Raw genomic sequence first — 15,810 nt, forward strand, 5'->3', positions numbered from 1 at the left:
CCGTTGATCCCAACTCCCCGAGGTCATAAAGACCCCGTGGGAGATAGTGCTGAGGCCCCCCCTCCCCAATCGACCTTCCAAGTTCCGCCTTGACACACGTCAGGGAATATAAAAACAACCTTAAAATCAAACCTTTTTTTCCCCAAACGTTTCTCTCTTTTAAAACGTTTATTTCTCTCAATTGTTTCTTTCAACCTTTATATTTAACCATTTTTTCCCCTCGAACGTTTCTTACAACGTTTATTTAAAACCTTTATAAACCACAAAACGTCTACATTCCAATGGATTAATCCAATGTTCAATTTTTTTGCCTTTCCTTTCAAGCACTATATAAAGAAACACATATTTGGCTCGGTTTTACTTGGAGATTTCAAAGGCTGAGTCCACGCACTTCAAGAAGGTAACCTTACCATCATGCAAGTGCTGTCCTCAATGCATTATCAATTTTATCCGAGTGCCTTTCTCATATCATCTTCTTGTTCTTTTATAGGTGGTGTTGAGGGTGCAAGGTGTGACGCAAAGGTATCTCTTCTCTTTGCTATTGGATGCCTCCTTTTTTCGTACCTCCTTCGAATACATCTTTACCACTTGATACCTCCTTTTTCTCTCTCTCTTTGCTAATTGATACCTCTTTTTTTTTTGTAAGTGAAATGGATAAATACCAATTTGATTCCCAAGTTGATGAGGAAGAGAATGTTGTCTCTCAAACAATGTTCTCTCAATCCACTATCCCTTCTCAACCTCTCCTTTCTTCATGCCCCCGCATGGCTTCCCTACCATGTTAACCTCCCCCTCACCTACCTCCCCCTTCTTCTTTAGAACACCCCCTCCTAACTTGGCTCCTAAGCCAACAAGCCCTTCTTCTCAAGCATCTCCACCCACTTCCCAAAGCATGGAGAATGGTCCTGCTCAATGGAAGAGGATCAAAGAACAGTAGCATTCACTTGCAAGTCTTCAACTGCTCTGTTATGACATCCATCAACCCTTTCTTGATATTTGCTACTGATTTGGAGAAATAGTCCTTCAAACTTTCACCTTTTATTGCAATTACAATGGAGTTTTGGGGTCTCTCTATGATCACCACATCAACATGCTAGGTTGATGCTGAAGGGATGTTGTTCTAATTCTAATTCAAGACTCCTTGTTGGGCTGGTTTTGATCCCAATTAGTAGGATTCCAAGGATCTTGTTGTTGATTAGTCAATGGTGGGATCAATTGAGACCAATGCTACTATGGTTGAGTCATCATTAAAGGCACAAATGGTGGCCACTGTGTTGAGTTGGAGCACTATACGAGGGCAATATTGGCATCCGTGGATAAAGATAGGGTATATCTTTGGGATTGAATTGGGATGATATGTTGCTCTTGGCATTAAGGGAGGCAAGCCTCACTCGATTCATGGTCAATCTAGCCTCTACTTCATCATACACTCTAGCATCTTCCAAGGCACCTTGCAATTTGGTTAGCCGTCTCAATTCAAGAAACTTTTGAGCCTTTAGTTGTGGCAATTTAAGGAATACTCCTTTTTGAATTCCATCATCCAAGTTGTGGTTAGACTATTTGTTTAGTATGGATTCCATTCTAGAGACATAGGATTCAACTCATTCTCTAGTCAACTGGCCTAAGTTCATGAATTGCTCTCTTATTCACTCTTCAAAGCCTTCACACTTGAACTTGATGAGAAAAGAATGCTTCAATTCATCCCATGTGCTCGATAGAATTTATATACATGAAGTTAGAGAGCTTAAGTAGGCTAAGTAGTCATCATTAGCAATAGGTTAGGCTCATAACAACAATGTAGAGTGGGCTAGATGATGAAAGAAGATCAAGTATAGGGAAGTAAACATGGTCAAAATATATGTCGAGATGAAATACTCAATGGTATTGTGCCTTTGTCCCTTGCCAAGACACCATCATGACAAAACGAGCAACATTGCCACCACAAGAATCCACCTAACCAAGTTGAGATGGAGCAATATCAAAGATCATGTGAAATTATTGGTGAATCAAGATTCCCAATTTGCATCATTTCCCATCATAACCAAGACCACATAAACTTCTTATTCATGAAATATAGAGCAATACATCAAAATAACAAAGTTGAAAATGTGTTATAGAATATATCTTTGCTAGCTTCTAGTTATCTATGCTTCGTTTTAACTCAAAAGCTTTAGACGTATCATGTCATGAGTACATAGGAGTTCTCTTAATAAACATTCCTTTACAAAGAGGCTTGCTAAATATTCTAAGAGAGGAAAGTATACATAGAAAGACCCTTTTTACTCAGTAAAGAGGGTATTTTCTACACTAGAGGTATGGATTACTTGAAAAATGTATACAAGGGATTTGTTTATAAGGGTTGGAATGCATGTGACACAAGAAATTTCTTGATAGTGATTGCCTTGGGATCCTAACATGCTAGTAAAAGAATCCTAGAAATTATTTTACTATTTGCCAAGTGGGCCTGTCAGCCAAGCACATGCACTTGGTTATTGGAAATGTCTTTTGGCTATATTATTCTCACAAATGTAGGGCAAATTTTAGGGTTTCAAAGTCATTCCACGAGTGACTAAGATGAAATTTCATAATTTACTTGCATTTGCATTTAGGTACTACATTCTTTTCTCTCTTTACAAACTTTATGGCCTTTGCATTTAGGTGATACATCCTTTCTTCTCTTCACTAATGTCATGCCCTTTGCATTTTCATTCCCAAGCACATATGCAACATTTCTTTTCTAGACTTTCTAGTTGCTTTGGACCATGCCATGGAACTATCACTCATATAGTAAGGTGATTATGCTCATGACAATATTAATATTGGCAACCACAATAAGAACATATGAAGTGGATGAAGAGATAGAAAAGAAGTGGAGAAAATGGAAAGACTATGAATGTGAAGTATAAGAAAATTCTAGGAGACTTGAGACACACCATAAATTTTAAAATAAGGCTAGTTCTTGTACACTCAAATGCTATAAAATCCATAAGGCTAAGGATAAGCCAACTTATTATACCACATCAATTATAAATTTCATAACCTTTTTAGAGCAACTTGGGAAATTCTTAGCCTTAGGTTACAAAAATTCACCCAAATCTAAGATATGGATTAGATTGTATAAAAATATTTTTACTTTTGGTAGATTTTTAGTTCATTTTATCATGTGAAAGCAATGTGACAAGATTGGTTAAGAGGGAGAAGGAAAGAAAGAAAGAGTATGTTAACCTCTAAAAGAACAATGGGGCCTATGAGACCATACCGGTACATATAATGAAGTGTATCTCTCATTGAGAAAGGATAACAGACATGCCTATGAGATTGAATGTTAGGCAATATTCTACGTAAGAATATGCATGTGGTGTACTGAAAAAAACTAGTAGCAACCCTCTGTTTGGGTGGGTCTAGCTATGGTAGGCTCCTATCCTGAAGAATAACAGCTCTACACCTTTGAAGCTCCAAAGTTAAGAATCCCAAATGCCTTTGAACCTCAAATTGCATTTCTAGAGGGCCAAAAACCTCTTAAAGTAGACATTGGTATATGCCTTGAATATAGAAATATATTATACATTGATAGATATAGTGCTCCTTCTCTGGATCTTTATCACAAAGTTGGCACATGTAGTCTTCTACCTCCATATCCTCCCATTTTCCCGTTTAAATCCTTAGATGATGTGTTGAGGTATGGATCTACCTAATAGTTGTATGTACCCATATGGTAGCTGTGAGAGAGGGAGGGAGGGAGGGAGGGAGGGAGGGAAGAAGAAGAAGAAGAAGAAGAAGAAGAAGAAAAAGCGATACATACAATGGCATGCATCTGTCATCTTAAAAGGTCAAACATATGCCAATGAGATTAGAAATTAGGCAGTATTCTTTGAGAGAGAGAGAGAGAGAGAGAGAGAGGGGGGAGGGGGGGTGGAGGGACACAGGGAGAAAGGAGGAGGAGGAGGAGGAGGAGGAGGAGCAGCAGCAGCAGCTTGTACACTGTTATGATCTTAAAGCGGAGGAGGAGGAGGAGCAGCTCGTACACTGTTATGATGTTAAAGCAAAAGTCCCAGAGACCACAAGCATATGTAGTTCCTGCTTGACCACTGACCGGTGCATTTTGCTTTAGAAAAGCCGAAAGCAGCTCTCAAGTGGGAGTGCGCTATTATTTCAAACTGACAGGAGAGAATTGTGGGGGGAGGGGGGACAATCTGAAAATATATTTCCGCAATTGCAAAATTCTACAGTGTTTCTGTTTCCGGAGTGCACGCAGGCACACGCAATTTTTGCAGAATACGTGCTTCATTCGAGATTCTTACAGGCACGCATGTGCAGAAAGGGAAAAAGAACGGCAGAAGAGGCCGTTTTTTGCTTTCCTTTTAACGCCGGGGGGGGGGGGGGGTTTAGTAGGATGTCGTACCTTGGCAAGATTGATGTGGAAGAGGGGCGTTTTGGTGCTGGAGACCACGATCCTGTTTTGCAGGGCGTTCTCAATCTCCTGATATCTTGCCGCGCCGCCGTGATTGTTGAGCTGCGCCATGTCCGGCTGGAAACCCTAGGGAAGACTGACCCGGTTGATGAGCTGCAAGTTCAGGCCTTTAGGTGAACCGTCCTTTTTACAGACAGTGTAATTGTACCTGTAACTCGCATTTCCGATTTGATGCCTCATACATATATAGACGTATGGTATTAGGCCGGGTTCAGGATGGGGGCGGAAGGCACTGTGCAGCCTTTCCGCCCCCAAACAGACATCCACGTGGCACATGACGTTCACACAGGTGATAGCATGCTAGTAGCAGGGACTGAAACGTGCACACCGCGGCAGGCACGGAGGGCGTTTCTTCCAACCCCCGGGGGCCGTCCCCCCCTCCCCAAGCGACCTTTCGCCTTGACACACGTCAGGGAATATAAAAACAACCTTAAAATCAAACCGTTTCCCCCCCAAACGTTTCTCTTTTAAAACGTTTATTTCTCTCAATTGTTTCTTTCAACCTTTATATTTAACCGTCCAATGTTTCTTTAAAACCTTTATAAACCACAAAACGTCTACATTCCAATGGATTAATCCAACGTTCAATTTTTTTGCCTTTCCTTTCAAGCACTATATAAAGAAACACATATTTGGCTCGGTTTTACTTGGAGATTTCAAAGGCCGAATCCACGCACTTCAAGAAGGTAACCTTACCATCATGAAAATGTTGTCCTCAATGCATTATCAATTGTATCCGAGTGCCTTTCTCATATCATCTTCTTGTTCTTTTATAGGTGGTGATGAGGGTGCAAGGTGTGACACAAAGGTATCTCTTCTCTTTGCTATTGGATGCCTCCTTTTTTCGTACCTCCTTCGAATATATCTTTACCACTTGATACCTCTTGTAAGTGAAATGGATAAACACCAATTTGATTCCCAAGTTGATGAGGAAGAGAATGTTGTCTCTCAAACAATGTTCTCTCAATCCACTTACTATCCCTTCTCAACCTCTCCTTTCTTCATGCCCCAGCATGGCTTCCCTACCATGTTAACCTCCCCCTCACCTGCCTCCCCCTTCTTCTTTAGAACACCCCCTCCTAACTTGGCTCCTAAGCCAACAAGCCCTTCTTCTCAAGCATCTCCACCCACTTTCCAAATTAAGCATGGAGAATGGTCCTGCTCTCCCAACCCATGCAGCTTCTCAACCCTCCAAATCTGATGCCAAACCTTCAAAGAAGAAGACCCTAGACAGCACAATGAAGTGCCGAAAGTTGCTTTTTCCAAGAAGCAACGTACTGCAAAGAAGAAAGGTGTGGTGGACCTTGTCATCGATGACGATGATAATGACAACAAGGGGAAAGGAAAGTGGAAGGGTTTTTGGGTGGATCAACTCATTCATGTCCGAGGTAGCATGAATGAGGAATTTGGAAACCCCTAAAAAGAAGGGGTAAACCTTTGGGCCAAACTTATGGGCAAATTGTTGTCTACCTACCATAACTTTGACAAAGACGTTGAATCATGTCGAAAGAAGTGGGCTGCAGTTTTAGGCCAATATAGGAATGATAAGGCTCACAATTCAGTATCTGGAAATGACGGATGTCGCACTTGCAAGTGGTATAACGGGTCGATGAGTTCTACCATAATAGGGCATCTATCAATTGTGTGTTAATAGTCTTCATCTTCAACTCGCCGTACCACTCCCAAATGTGAGGACTCTTTGGCCAACATGGCTGAAACTAGTCGAAGACTTCTTGATCATCTCAAGGAGAACTCGCTTCGAAAGAGGCCTTAAAGAGCAAGCGTGTAGATATCCTTATACAATTCCAAGCTACCATGGTTGGATTTCTTGATCAAGCTAAACGCGTTAAAATTTCTTGTAATTTTTGAATCTTTATTAAAAATGTGCTACCTGATGCTTTTAATGTGTGTTATCCATAGTAACTATTGCTACCAACTTGTGCTATCAAAAAAAAATTGTAATATATAACCACTTTATCAAAGTAATTTGTTTAGTTGTTACAGATTTCATGAAATTGAAAAGCTAACACAAGGGGATAATTCACTCACTAACATAGATCTATGTATGCAAGGAAATCTCCAAAAGAATGGCCTTTGTTTTGTGCATGGTTGTGCTCCTTGGCAATCAGAAGCTCCTTGCACCAAGCCCACATGCACATTGGCAAGGCTAAGCTACAAATATGGTTGCATCTAATTAAGTGTATGGGCCGTTTGATAAATGTTAGGAAGACAATTAACCGTATCAAGGGCCATGAGTGTAGAAAGGCTTGGTCTTATCCATGAGCTTATCCCCGTCCATAATATTTTCTTGAACATTACTTGCTAGGTTCTTACTCAGCAAGTATGTTCAAGTGGCATCTTCGCATCAACAGAGAGACTTTTCATTACTTGCGTGGCAAGCTTGCTCCACGAATGGAAAAGAAAACTACAAATATGCATGCCACTCTTAGTATTAGTATGTGTGTTTGTCTTGCTCTTCATAGATTGGCATTTGGCACAATATTAGACGTCCTAGAAGATTTGCATGGTTGTGCAAATTGTACTTCTTGTGGCATAGTCATAGAATTTTGTAAGGCCATCCTCACATCCCGGCTTAAGGGATGCATATATTAAGTGGCCATCTCAAGCTCGCTTTGAGAAGTTAGCTAGGGAATTTGAGGCCTTGAGGGGAATCCCTTATGTTGTAGGAGCAATTGATTGCTCACATATTCCTATCATTGCCCCAAAGGAGAACTGTGAGAATTACTTTAATCATAAAGGCTTCCACTAAATTCTATTGCAATTAACGGTTGCAGTAAATTGCTCTATATGGAATTATGATGTAGGATGGGCTAGGTCAATCCATGACTCCTTAAACTTCACTAGAAGTGAGCTAGATCATAGATGTTGTGAGGGGTGAGTTGGGTAACTATTGTTTGGTAGGAGATTGTGCTTAGTACTTACCTAGCTCGATCGTACACACTAGTGCCTTTCAAAGGATGCAAAGAAGGCTTATCACACATGAAATATCATTGGAATTTTATACAATCTAGTACAAGATATGTTAAAGGCAAGGTTTCGTATATTGTTCAAGAGATGTGATATGGATCTACATCACGTGCCAGATCTTGTAGTTGCTTGTCTTGTTTTACATAATATCTGTATATGCCATGGTGACTCTTTTGACATGGAATGGGTACGTGAGACTGATGCAAGCTTGCAACTTGGTAACTCAATGGAAGAGGATCAAAGAACAGTAGCAAACTCAATGGTTGAGATACACGCAATTCATATTGTCCAAGCAGAAGATGCAATGGAGCGACATAAAGAGGTGACGGAGGTGGTGGTGGAGTTGTACCAAATGACTTTGGTTTTGGAGCTGATCAATGTAACACCATTGCAAGATCAATCTATAGAGAATATGCAAGGGAAAAAGTAGTTCAAGTGTTTGGTGATAACATTTCAAAATGTCAGACATCATCGTCTTCAACCTAAAAGAAAAAGTATTGCTTCATGTATTTTTCCACTATGTTCTTTGGCAGTTGATGTACCCCCTCTTTCTAGTTCAATGTTATGATTACTCTTGCTTTTCAACCATGATTATAATTTGAAATGATTAAGTGTCTTAAGCTTTTCAATTCTTCACACATTGCACACTTCTGTTAATTGATAAATATTGAATCTTTCGCCACAGTCATTATGTGAACTTAATGGCGGTGGGACATTAAAAAAAGTCTCTTCCACCTCTAGGTCATGTGAATTTAAGGCCAACAACAAGGATACTTTTGGATCTTATCCACCCAGAAATGCATATCCCAACCATCAACTCCCATCACACCTGTCTGAACCTAGCCACACACACACATACACACATATTTTATGTATATACACATCCAATACGATATTCCCCCCCCCCCCTTCGCCTTTCAAAAACTCTCCTCTCTACCATGGAAGATGCAATATGGCACCAATAGAGCTCTCTCAAGCTCCGTAGTGTTTTCCAATTGCACCACCACCACATCACAACTCTGTGTGTGTGTGTGTGTGTGTGTGTGTGTGTGTGTGTGTGTGTGTGTGTGTGTGTGTGTGTGTGTTATGTTGAGGAGAAGCTAGGGTTCCATTACTTCAAACATGTGAGAAATGTGAGTTCAACTGGTAGGCCAGGTATGGTAATACTATTTTCTTGGGCACCTATGTCTACACGATGCATCACCAAACCATTGTCCTCTATAACTTTGGAATGAAAACTTTCTAGGACCAAAGTTGACTTGAAGTCTTTGGGCTTTGGCACGATGTCTTGGGTCCTTTGAAAGCTCAAGAAATGGATATTATAGTGATGATTGTGCCCTAGCCTCGTTGTTAGAGAAGCAGTTGTTGAGATGGAGAGATACACTTGAGATATTGCAACCTTATTTGGAACGTGCGATGTTGGTACAATTAGGGTAATAGCTGCTGTGAGTGCCCGACGCAGAGTGTAACCTAGAAAGAGAAAGTGGTTAAGATCATGATTTGGGCCATGCGATGTGGGCACTCACACGGGTGATTTCTGATTTCGACAGCGTGGCTTTGTCGTGGCTCTTTGTGGGGTGGGTGGTCTTGCGGTGACTTGGGCATTGAACACTTTTGCACAAAGACTTGTGTCATCCTACATCCACTTATCACTTCATGAGAGTACATGCACGGCATATGCCGAAACTATAATAAACCAGTGCAACGCAAGGAGACATCATTTATCTGAATTCCAGGGTGTTGACTTAGATACTTATCACTTGCGCTTGATTAGCTTTTTCTTTTGCTAAAGACGTGAAATATATTAAACGCAAATATGAAAAGTTTGTACAATTGGGGAACATGTTAGCACTTAACCATTTAAAGACAAAAAGTCATGGCCAGGTAGCATTTGATAAGCCTTTTATACAACATGGGGCTACTCTATTTGTATGAGGCGGAGCGAGTCTGGGCTGTCAGGTGACTAAGGCTGTGCTGGTGAGGGGCTCCTGTGAGGTTGGGCAGGGGAGATGTCGCCCAGGACCTAAATGGTGTAGTCCTTGGCTGTAATTGTTTCCAGAATACTTTTGAATAATGCATGAAATTCCTACTTGTCTTGAGCTACCCTCTCCTCTTTCGAGCACTTGGTACCCGAGCGTCTGTTGGGGGCCCACACTACCAGTGTTGCTATGCCCTGTGTGCTCCCTTGAGCTTCTATTTCCTTGGCCTTGGGATTTTTTGGCCTACGTCTGGGGCGGTGTTGCTTGGGCCTCGTTTCTTTGCATACCTTTTAAGGGTAGGTACGTATCATTCCGGAAAAGGAGCCTGTGCTACATGCTCCCTTTGACGGCGAATAGCTTCCTTGCAAGCTAGCTACACTGGATACTCCATGTCGGCTACCATAGGGGGACCTGCAATATGCGAACCAAGGATTAGGCCTTGACACAGGATAAAACTGTTCACATGGAAGGGATTGTACAGTGGGTTATCAAGTGCACATGACGAGAAGGGGACAGGTGAGGCATGTAGTGTTTGTTGTAGAGGGATGGCCTCCATGATGATGTTCATTTGGCCTCCATCCATTAGTAGATCTTGGCTCATGCTAAGTTGTGTGGACTGGTTGTCATGGAGTGGGGCAGGGCTCATCCTTGGAAGGATAGACTGGAAAGGGGAAAGGTGTATAGAAAGGGACGGTACCCTGTCTACACCATCAGAGATGTTGGTGAGGGCTTCCTATGGTGGTAATGAGGGTTGCATGCCCTCCACTTGGAGGCGAGAATGGTCACACAACTTCTAAATGTGTGGTGAGAGGAGGACCTGAGGAGCTTAGCCTATTGAACCCAACTCTTCTCGCTGTGCTTCACTATCATTGCTTGTGTGTATTGATATTGTCTATACAGGGTCACAGAATTAATTGTTTATTTATGTACATATTTATGAATCCATGTCACTTCACGAGGATAAAAGCCCATTGTAGAACTCCTGGTGTGTGGCACACGCATCTAGTACTCGTGGCAGCTTACTTAATATCGATAGATATTTTGCAACATCGAGTAGCATGGAACCTTGTCCAAGTCTACTGGCAACATGTAACTCCTTCTCAGTGAGAATCTTATTAGATACAGAGTTCTCTTGGCTAGTTTCAACTAAGTCCATACCCTAAGTGGCAGTTAGCACTTGAAAGGAAGTTGGTGCCACATAGGTTGGATCTCTTTGCGACTGCCATTTGGTCAATCGCTCCTTTGAGACTGTCATGATCTGGGCTCCTAGTTTGGTGTTTGCAACGTGGTTTTCACACCAACGTTGTTCAAATTGACTTCAACCCTTTGATTTTCACTTTAGTTGCTCTATCTCTAAGAGATTTGGTTGGCAGAGCACATCATTGAATGTTACAGTTAAGCGTAGTTCGTCGACTTCCTTGTTAGAGATGAGTTGCATGTGTTCATGCAGGAGTCTGTTATAGTGCTTGTCAAGATGTTCTTGCTCTTCCTAGGATAAGGGAAATGGCAAGTATTCTTCAAGCTGCTCTTTAAGGAATGTGCCCATGTCTGCCAGGACATAGACACATGCGAACACTTTGAGCTTAGCATCCAACTCGGTTAAGCATTCTACGACACTTCTATGTTTAACTAGGGCTTGCTCGGTTGCTATCTCATGCAAGGTTCTAGGAGTTTTCCTAGGCTTTAGCATAGCTGGGGACTCAAGCCTAGATGAGCAAGATTAGTCAACTCTAGGATTGCTTATGCTCTTCGGGTTTCCATGTTTTTTCTGAGGCTTTGTTATTGCATCATGGTTCTCCTTGGATGTGACTAGTATAAATTTGTCATCCTGTTGTGACAGCGTTGTATCCACTCTTGATTGGTCAATGCGAGTTTTGTTGTGACAGTGTTGTATCCACTCTTGATTGGTCAATGCGAGTTCTATTGTTGGTGGATTGAGTGTTGCAAGCAACCGTTTATGGTAATGACTACTTTGATTTTTTAGAGCACACGGATGTGTATGAGGTTTCACCGCTATTAGAAGAGGCATTGATGGGACCTGAAATGGGCCGGCACTGGCTATGGCACTAGCCGACCTCATGCTCATGACAGACAAACACACCCTCACGGCCTCACGGACTAGGAGCGTCTATCTACTGCTAAAGGACAAGCTACCCTAAAGCCTAATCTATGCGTTTATAGTTTTATAGTTTTGTAGTCCAACATTTCCCTTTCTATAAACTCCACAGAGGGAGAACCCATACACATTGGCAATACCACGATAATCACATACATGGAGACAACCTCTCGGAAGAAACACCACGGCCCCACTACAGCTCTCCTACATCGCAAGGATTAGCCCCTTGATGCGCTGCTCAACATATAAAACAAACGAACAAACTCCACTCTTCATTTCAAACGTCTCCAGGAGATATACCATGTTTCCTCACTAAATAATCCCCCAAGAAACAACGCCCATCCTACGTCTTAGGATACCTTTCCACACTCAACCGTGGGTCATTGTCATTGAAAACACGTGCTATGCATCCAATCGTTGTTATTCCGATACCATAATCATCATGCACATGCAAAAGTGAACGATTCTAAAGTACTCAAACATAATTTTAAATCAGCATCATGTGTTTGGTGCACAATCAGGCTTTTCATGCTTATTCACTAACCCGATTGTGGCGATGAAAGGATAGCACCGAGATACCACTCATGCTACTATCCTCTTAATTAACATACCACAAACTCTATGACATGATGTGCATAAAAAAATCAACAACAATCAGCATGCAAATCACACCATTCAAACATCCCAACCCCCTACGTTTAGGTATTGCTTTCGTTGCATAGGTGTAAAGGTTCATTTTGTTATGTTTTGATGTATAAAAAGAAATAAATCACAAACTTTGACAAGGAGATAGGGAAAACTAAGGCCAAACCTCATGCTCTACCACTACCACACATCCACAAACAATCATTGTATTTTTTCTTATTTTTCCAAGATGTATTTCTATTTTTCTCCTTATTTTTCTAATTTTCTTGATTTATTTGGAAATAAAATATACTATTTACTGATTTTTCTTATTCCAATCACTTCAGCATACTAACATTCAATTTACCTTCCACATTTTCCCCATGGGGACACCTTTTACCCACCTGAAACAGAAAAACTACCATTGTGCCACTTAAAAACCGCATTTCGGGTCTTGACAATCTTGTAGGGGCCATCCCATCTAGGTTCCAGCTTCCCTGGAAACAACTCCCTACGCGCATCATAGTACATAACTAATTGCCCTTTTTTAAAGGTATACTTCTTTGCTTTAAGGTCGTGCAACTGCTTCATCCGACGTTTAGCTACCTCCTGGTGTAATAAGCTCTGCAATTTCAATTCATCCAGGTGGGCTATGGTCATGAAACGTTCAAAGAGTGAATCCTCATATCCCAAAGAGTGGTTAATTTCAAACTTGTATGGTTGGCAACTGGATTTCGAGGGATAACACACATTCTTCCCCATAAACTAATTTAAATGGAGTATGGCCGGTAGCTCGCTTAAATGTTGTATTATATGCCCATACTGCCACATACAACTTCCTGTCCCAGTCTCGTTTCTTCTCAGAGACTATTTTAGACAAGATACCCACAAGCTGCTTATTAGTAATTTTGACTTGCCCATTGGCTTGCGGATTATAGGGGGTCGTTTTATTGTGCTTGATTTGCCAAGCTTCAGTCAGACTTTTGATTACTTTATTCCAAAAATGGGTTCCACGGTTTGACACTAATTCCTTCGGTGGACCGAAACGGCAGATAATCTGCTCTAAAAGAAAACTTGCAGTCTCTTTTGCATTGTCCTGCCTCGTCGCCCACACTTCTGACCATTTTGTAAAATAATCAGTTGCTACTATAATGTACCTCTTCTGGATAGTAGACAACGAGGTGATAGGACCCACAAAATCAATGCCCCACTTCTCAAATGGAAGGATAGCCATAATAGGCGTAAGTAGACGTTTCCTATTCTCTCTGCTGTCATGTCTTTGACACGTATCACATCTCTTAACATACTCAAAGGAATCTTGGAAGATGGACGGCCACCAATACCCAGCTCCTAAAGCTTTCTGTGCCACCGAAGTGCCCTCCACATGCAGAGTCATGGCACTCTTCCAAAATGAAAGGAACCTCGTCAGGCATCACACATCGGTAGTAGATATCATCAACACCCTGCCGATATAATGTTTCTGCGATCAAGGAAAAATTCAAAGCCTGTTGTCTGATTTTCCTCTTTTCAGATTTTGATAAGCCAGCTCCAATCTCTCCTGTTGATAGATAATGCGTGATAGCAGCATACCAAGATGGGATAGAAGCTGTATCAATTTTAAACATTTCTTCGATATCACTTCCTTCAACCAAAGTCTCTTTCGGCTCCCCGAAATCCACAAGGCATTCTACAATCCCTTGCAACCTCGGTGGCTTACTCTTAATCTCATAATCGAACTTCTACAAAGTGATTAACCACTTTGCCAAATGATCAGGCGGCTGTAGCTTGTTCATAAGCAATCTAAGCCCTTCCGCCTTCGTATAAAACACTACCTTCTCATAGAGGATGTAGTGCTTGAATTTTTTAGTCGCAAAGACCATCGCAAGGCACAACTTCTCCATATAAGTATAGTTAATTTCTGATATTCCCAATTTTCGATTAGCAAAAGCTATCGGATGATACCACTTTTCCTTCCAGATTTGGGCTAAACAACAGCTGATACTATGCATGGTGGCTGCTAAAAATATGTAAAATACTTCACCTCTTTTAGGTGCTTTTAAAACTGGTGCTTTTACTAGCTCCTGTTTTACATCCTCGAAAGCTACCTTACAAGGGTCACTCCATACAAATGAACAGCTAAAGGATAATAAGTTCATTAGTGGCAACGTCCTTTCTACCAAGGCATTTATAAACCTCCGATAGTACCCTATCGATGATAGAAAGCTGTGTACCTCTTTTGGAGTGTGTGGTGGACTCATAGAGACTATAACCTTAATCTTTTCAGGGTCAGTTGCGATCCCTACTGAACTGACCACATGGCCTAGCAATAGCCCATATGGCACTCCAAAGACACACTTTCGTGGATTAAGAGCAATAAAAATTGTCTGCAGTGCTCAAAGCACTTTCTTAAGATAATCAACATCATTTCTCTTACAGTAGCTGCCCCCAGGTCATCGATAAAAACTTTCAACTCATCTGCGGAGATGTCACCAAAGGTATTGTCTGATGTTCGTTGCCAGGATCCAAGTGCATTGCACAAACCAAAGGCCATCACATGTTACGCAAAAGTACTAAAGACAGTAATAAAAGTTGTTTTCAACTTGTCCTCTTCTGCAATTGCTATCTGGTTGTAACCCGCAAAGCAATACATAAACGAATATATTTCCCTACCTGCTAATTGATTCAAAATCTGGTCAATAAATGGCAACAGGTAGTAATCCTTAACCGTCTGTTTATTCTGCTCTCTAAAATCTACACATAGTCGGATTTGGTTGTTTTTCTTCTTCCTAATAATAATTGGTGAACACATTCTGTGTGCTATATAGGGAATATTAAACCACCTTTCCGTAACTTCTGTAACTCCTCAAATAGCCCGTCCCTCAATTCGAAAGGCATACGCCTTACTTTCTGACGCACACGGCGACTACCTTTTTTCACAGGAATAGTATGAACAGCCTGTAAAATATTACACGGCCCAACGAACAGAATCTGAGAAAGAGATAGAGAGTACACAACAGATAAGAGGAGAATCAGTAAATTCTTTAACTCCAAACAACTGATACAAAGATGGCTCTGTCCACCTGTGCGCTTCCACTATGTGAAGCTTAGATGGCGATCTAGACAGAAGATAGATGAAGAGTTTAAGGCTAGCTGGAACAACAACTCTGACAGGGTGAAAGATGAGTGAGTGATGGCTGCGAAGGTATTTAGCTTTTATAGCCCGCGAAGGTCGTTAGGTCGGGCCGACCTACCATATGAGCCTCCACTAGTCGGCCAGGGAATATTCCCTTTACCATCGGGTCAGGGACGCTGCTCCCAGACCCCCGCCAGGGGGGCCGCTGGCCCCCCTGGGACCCCCCAGCCAGGGGCCACTTCCGCCGCCCCCGGACCCCACAATAGGGGCCCCTTTTAACTACCTTACCCCGCAACTCGATGCAATGCATCTCGAGTTGCTACCAGCTTAACCACTCTGCCTAACCCAAAGATTAGACCCACAACGGTCACCTTTTTGCCATCCGATCACATAGACCTCATCTGATATACAAGTCAGGACTCAACCAATGTCCGAGCTCACATTTGGCTTCTCCTCATAATGGGGGCCTTACAACTTTGAGCACCATGGATCATTGGTA

The 15,810-nt window shown here is 41.7% G+C and overlaps 1 pseudogene; it reads left to right on the plus strand.

Moving 5' to 3' along the window:
* Positions 1-4,393: 4,393 nt before the first annotated feature.
* On the plus strand, positions 4,394-7,945 carry LOC148034167 (uncharacterized; annotated as a pseudogene).
* Positions 7,946-15,810: the final 7,865 nt, after the last annotated feature.

Source organism: Lygodium microphyllum, chromosome 7, assembly GCF_053477565.2.
Source record: "Lygodium microphyllum isolate KBCC chromosome 7, Lygodium_microphyllum_v1.1.10, whole genome shotgun sequence".
Lineage (NCBI taxonomy): Eukaryota > Viridiplantae > Streptophyta > Polypodiopsida > Schizaeales > Lygodiaceae > Lygodium > Lygodium microphyllum.